This window comes from Leptodactylus fuscus, chromosome 6 (genome assembly GCF_031893055.1).
Source record: "Leptodactylus fuscus isolate aLepFus1 chromosome 6, aLepFus1.hap2, whole genome shotgun sequence".
Lineage (NCBI taxonomy): Eukaryota > Metazoa > Chordata > Amphibia > Anura > Leptodactylidae > Leptodactylus > Leptodactylus fuscus.
In genome coordinates this window covers 179943388-179949532 of record NC_134270.1, presented here as the reverse complement: position 1 = coordinate 179949532, position 6145 = coordinate 179943388, and positions in this window count along the sequence as shown.

Sequence of the window (6145 nt, the reverse complement as noted above, 5' to 3'; positions counted from 1 at the left end):
TAGCTTGACTCCAGTCAATATTTTATTAAACATAAATATGGACGATGTCCTAACCATAGGTGATGCTAAGGTTGTAGTCTTGTCTAGGCCCTGGCACTTGAGGAGATCTAGTGGATCCTCTTCTCCAGAAGAATATTAGTAATATGAAGGCTACTTGGTAGCTGGGGTCCTGTTCTAAAGCATGAATTGGTTCCAAAATTTCCTAGTTACCACTTGTATTTTCATGACACATGGACCAAATGTGCGATTTCCATGGACCAGCCCTACTACTATAACCATCTCAGATCCTTAAACTAATGTGCTTTCACCTGTGAAGATCTTTAAGATACAAACACTGTGCCAAAGAGGGAATGGCCGCCATTTTACTTGGTTTACCATTTTACGTGATTTGTGGGGATCAAACTACAAAAAATTTGGGTTTTGGAAAGTTCATTCTGAATTGTTTCACTCATCTCTGTCAATGACTTGTCTAAAGGACACCTATCCATAGGTCATCAATATTTTAGGACACATTTTATGACCCTTTAGATTAAAGCAGGCCCTCATTCTCCCCCACCTACTTAGCTCTTGTTTATATAGGTCTAGTGCCAAATTATCTGCTCTTGTAAGTCCCTGCTCTGGCTACAAACCACCCTCAGCCATCTTATTATTGACTTCTGTAGAAGAAGGAACAGACATCGCCCAGTCCTTCAGATGTTCCATCACCATGATTGCTCTCTGGACTGATATTGACACAACTGGCGCCATGTTCTTACAGATTCACGTATCAGTGTATGTGAGTGGCCACGAAGAGTAAACCCATAAGGCTGTGTTGCCACGTGATATCTGGGACAAGTACAGGTGACTTCTCTTGTTCTTGCCTTGGATCTTTGCAAACTATGTGCGTATGCAGAACATTACCTCCCCATCAAAACCCTGCATTAAACTTGCTGAATTTTTTGGATGGTGAGAGGTATATGACTATAAGACACAACCCAGGTTTAGGCAGGAAGAATTATGGAAAAATACTTAAATTTAACCTTCATTAGTGGCCAAATGGAGTAGAGGTGTCATATAGAGATGAGCGAGTAGTACTCGATCCAGTAGGTATTCGATCGAATGCTACGGTATTTGAAATACTCGTACTCGATCGAGTACCACTCGCTGTTCGAATGTAAAATTTTGATGCAGAACCAGCATTGATTGGCCAAATGCTATACAGTCGGCCAATCAACACTGGTTCTTCTCCTACTTTTAGAAGTCTTCTCCGTGCAGCTTCCCCACACCGTCTTCCGGCTCTGAATTCACTCTGCCAGGCATCGGGCCTGGGCAGAGCCGACTACGCATGCCCGCTTGTAGTGTGGGCATGCACAGTCGGCTCTGCCCAGGCCCGATGCCTAGCAGAGTGAATGAAGAGCCGGAAGACGTCGCGGGGACGCTCACGGCCGCTGATAGGCCAGTATTACTGCTACTGGCGTCAGGGGCCTGGCCAAATTGAAAAATGGGGGGCCTGGTTTTGGAGAGGACATGAATCTGGTTGCAGAGATGGAGAGGACATGAATCTGGGGGCAGAGATGGAGAGGACATGAATCTGGGGGCAGAGATGGAGAGGACATGAATCTGGGGGCAGAGATGGAGGGACATGAATCTGGGGGCAGAGATGGAGAGGACATGAATCTGGGGGCAGAGATGGAGAGGACGGCATGACACTGGGGGCAGAGATGGAGGGACACGAATCTGGGGGCAGAGATGGAGGGACATGAATCTGGGGGCAGAGATGGAGAGGACATGAATCTGGGGGCAGAGATGGAGGGACATGAATCTGGGGGCAGAGATGGAGGGGACATGAATCTGGGGACAGAGATGGAGGGACATGAATCTGGGGGCAGAGATGGAGAGGACATGAATCTGGGGGCAGAGATGGAGGGACACGAATCTGGGGGCAGAGATGGAGGGACATGAATCTGGGGGCAGAGATGGAGGGACATGAATCTGGGGGCAGAGATGGAGGGGACATGAATCTGGGGACAGAGATGGAGGGGGAGCCCCTCAATGTTCGACCACTCGAATCGAATATCGAACCCTATTACAGTCTATGGGGGGGAAAATGCTCGTTTCAGGGGTAGGCAACTTTCAATCAAATTATACTTACCAAGTCCACAAGTGAGGGTCGGACTGGATCCTCCGTGCAGTCTTCTCCTTGCAGCATCCCCAGGGCCGCCATCAGGAATTTTGGGGCCCCATACAGCCTAAGTGTCTGCCCCCCCCCCCCCCCGCCATTTTAAAACGACCTTATTTTGCGACATACCAATTCTGTATTACATTTCCCTTTATTTAGCAGCATTGCAAGGCTTAATCAGATTCGATTTGCAGGTAAAATCTGCTATGTGTGACAGCGCCTATAGAGAGTCAACACCATCTATAAGAGCCCTCCTAATAAATCCTCAGGGCTTGTTCACATTGTGTTTTTGGCCTCCCTTGCCGGGATACGTTGGTAACCAGTCACAATCAGCTACCCACTTAACCCTGCACAGAGAACTGCAGGCCCCCCTTTTTTTAATGGCCAGTTCTTTGTGCAGGGATAAGTTGACAGCTGATTCTGACTGGTTACCAACATATCCCAGCAAGGGAGGCCAAAAACGCAATGTGAACAAGCCCTGAGGATTTATTAGGAGGGCTCTTATAGATGGTGTTGACTCTCTATAGGCGCTGTCACACGGAGCAGATTTTACCTGCAAATAGAATCTGATTAAGCCTTGTAATGCTGCTAAATAAAGGGAAATGTAATACAGAATTGGTATGGCGCAAAACAAGGTAGTTGTAAAATGGCAGGGGGGGGGCCCAGACACTTAGACTGTATGGGGCCTCAGAATTCCTGATGGCGGCCCTGGGGATGCTGCAAGGAGAAGACTGCACGGAGGATCCAGCCCGACCCTCACTTGTGGACTTGGTAAGTATAATTTGATCGAACGTTGCCTACCCCTGAAATGAGCATTTTCCCCCCATAGACTATAATAGGGTTCGATATTCGATTCGAGTAGTCGAACATTGAGGGGCTACTCGAAACAAATATCCAATCTCGAACATTTTACTGTTCGCTCATCTCTAGTGTTGTATGTTATTAAAGATAAAGGGGGTTCATAGATGCAATAAAGTATATAGTCCTATTGGTGACTCCACACAATATAATGTGGCATGATACAGGCTCCACACACTTTACACACGTGCACTTTGAAGCTCCCGCACTCACTCAGCCGCTTGTACTTTAAAGGAGCCTTTTAGCATCAAAGAAGCAGACCCATCTTATTATTGGATTCTGTAGAAGAGACAGACATTGCCAGGGGCTACAGAGTCCTTCAGATCTTCCGTCCATAAGAAAGAGCTCGGGGCTTATATTGACACAACTAACGTTATGTTCCCAGGGACTGATGTAAATTTCAGCTACAATGTACACAACTATTCTGCCATGAGTTATAGTAAATCTGATGGGATCGGTGGTCCATTCTGCGACTCATCTTGATTTCTTTCTACTCCACCTCCTGACAAAATGGCAAGTTGGATAGAAAAAGTCAAAGTGACACAAATCAGGACCATGTACCAAAAATGAGCCACCTCAATACCAATTTACTGGTATATGAAGTTTATGATATCCCCCATTATTTTTCTGTGATTAACCCCTTCTTGTCTCGAGCTATGTGACTCCTAGACATGCCCTTGCTGTGTTCTGTTCGTCTTTCCACTCTTTGACTACCTTTTGACATTGGCACCTACCCCAGATCTTATTTTACACCAAGAGGCTTTCACCGTGTGGTCCAGATATGGTGACCCTCAAGGGCTTTGCACACAAGTAGAGATGAGCGAACACTAAAGTGTCCGAGGTTTGAAATCACGCCGCACACTGTTCGACTGTTCGAACAGATTTCGAACCCCATTATAGTCTATGCGGGGGGGAATGCTCGTTTCAGGGGTACGCAAAATTCGATCAAATCATACTTACCAAGTCCACGAGTGACGGTCGGGCTGGATTCTGCTTGAAGTCTTCTCCCGGCGCAGGGTCCCTGCGTCCTCTTCCGGGTGGAACTCACTCTGACGAGGCATCCGGCCTAGGCAGAGCCGACTGCGCACGCGCGTGCGGCTCTGCCCAGGCCCGACGCCTGAGCAGAGCCGACTGCGCATGCGCATGTGCCCGCGCATGCACAGTCGGCTCTGCCTAGGCCGGATGCCTAGGCAGAGTGAATTCCACCCGGAAGAAGAAGCAGGGACGCAGCGCAGAGAAGACTTCGGAAAGGTAAGAGAAGAACCAGCGTTGATTGGCAGAATGTATAGCATATAGTATAGAATGTATAGCATATAGTATAGAATGTATAGCATTCTGCCAATCAACGCTGGTTCTGCATCGGACATTAAACTTCGAACAGCTAGTAGTGTTCGATCGAGTACGAGTATTTCGAATACCGTAGTATTCAATCAAACACCTACTCGATCGAACACTACTCGCTCATCTCTACACACAAGTCATCTAAAATGGTACCAACTTTCCACTTAATGGGGAGATTCAAGCACCAACGGCATCCCTGGAACTCACCTTGTATCAACTCTCCACACAGTTGTTGACCGTCATCATCTCCGGTCAGGTTTACTCTACTGGAAAAATCAAAGACCTTCATGTTGATCTCTGTCTCCTCTGCCATGATGTTCAGACTGTACAGGTGCACGCCACCAAGTTTAAGATGAGCCTTGGGGCACCTGCAAATATACATACAATCTTGGAGCTTCTCACCATTGTCTAAGCATTGTTGACTTTCAGCTCTCACGTGTACACCAGGTAAATGTTTATCTTGCTATGAAGTATTGCCAGAAGTCAAGTTTTTTTTTTCCTTGATGTGTTCCATGAATGATTACGTAATACCAAGTCATGCTGCTAAGAACACTATAAAAGTCTCCTTGGTGCTAAAGAAGTCACTACATCAGCATCGAAGAAGTCTCTGCCTATCTGCCATTAACTTGAACTTCAGCTTCTTCAGCCATGAAGTCCTTCCTTGTCTTCCTAGTCGTGGTCATGGGTGAGATCACTATAGGTAAGAATTATATTAGTAGTATACCATGCTACCTTCAGGTTCTCCATCTTACTCATTGAGTTCAGTAGAGTCGGGTAAGAGACATTAGATTTTCTTATTACTGTATGACTGATACAAGCTAAAATGATGATGATGATGATGATGGTCCATGTCATAAAATCGAAATCCCAAATGGAGATTGGGTTTGTTTGGTCAAACCATGCCTTGTAGAGAAGTTGATATGACCTCCAACTCAGGTTCCCCATGTGGCCATTAGGTTCACGTCACCTATGGAAGAAGGAAGGGGGCTCTCGAATTAGGACCCCTCTGCAGATCCTGGATCCATCTCATCATCCATGATAGCATGCCTCTTTATAGGATTTGATGGACTAGATGATATAACGATGATAAGTTTCTTATGTTTCTGTGTGTTTCTGTGATCATGTCTCTATTCTAACCCTATATGCATTTAGGTATTGCCGTGAGGTGCATGAAGTGTAAGGTCATCGGTAAAAATGACTGCACGGGAGAATCTGTGGAGTGTGAACACAAAGATGACTTTTGCACAACGGCTATTGAACACAACCATTATCGTAAGTTGGAGTTAAAGACATTCTAAGTGCGTTGCCTAAAATATCAAGATTTGTTTGTTCTATTAATGTCTATGACGGTGGACTTGTAGAGTCTACGTAAATACAGAATCCACTCTCCTGAAATACTCTGTGCTGCCAGGGCTACTATACTAGTCTCCCTATTTGTAAGCTACTTATCTCTGCTCCAATCATATATATATAGCTTTCTGCAAGGTCAGCCCACTCTTCTCCTGAAATACTCTGTGCTGCCAGGGCTTTTTCCACTATACTAGTGTCTCTCTTTGTAAGCTACTTATCTCTGTTCCAGTCCTCTCCTGAAATACTCTGTGCTTCTAGGGGCAGTATCTCCAGTCTTATACAACCTACAACAGTGATACATGCAGCTCATGCTACATATACAATTGCTTTCCCGGCCGTGTGTGTTTCACTAGTGATGGTATAGCTAGAATTGCCATCTTGAGTATTAGCTTTCATATGGACAGGTCACTGCCTCCCACATGGTCAGCACACTCATCC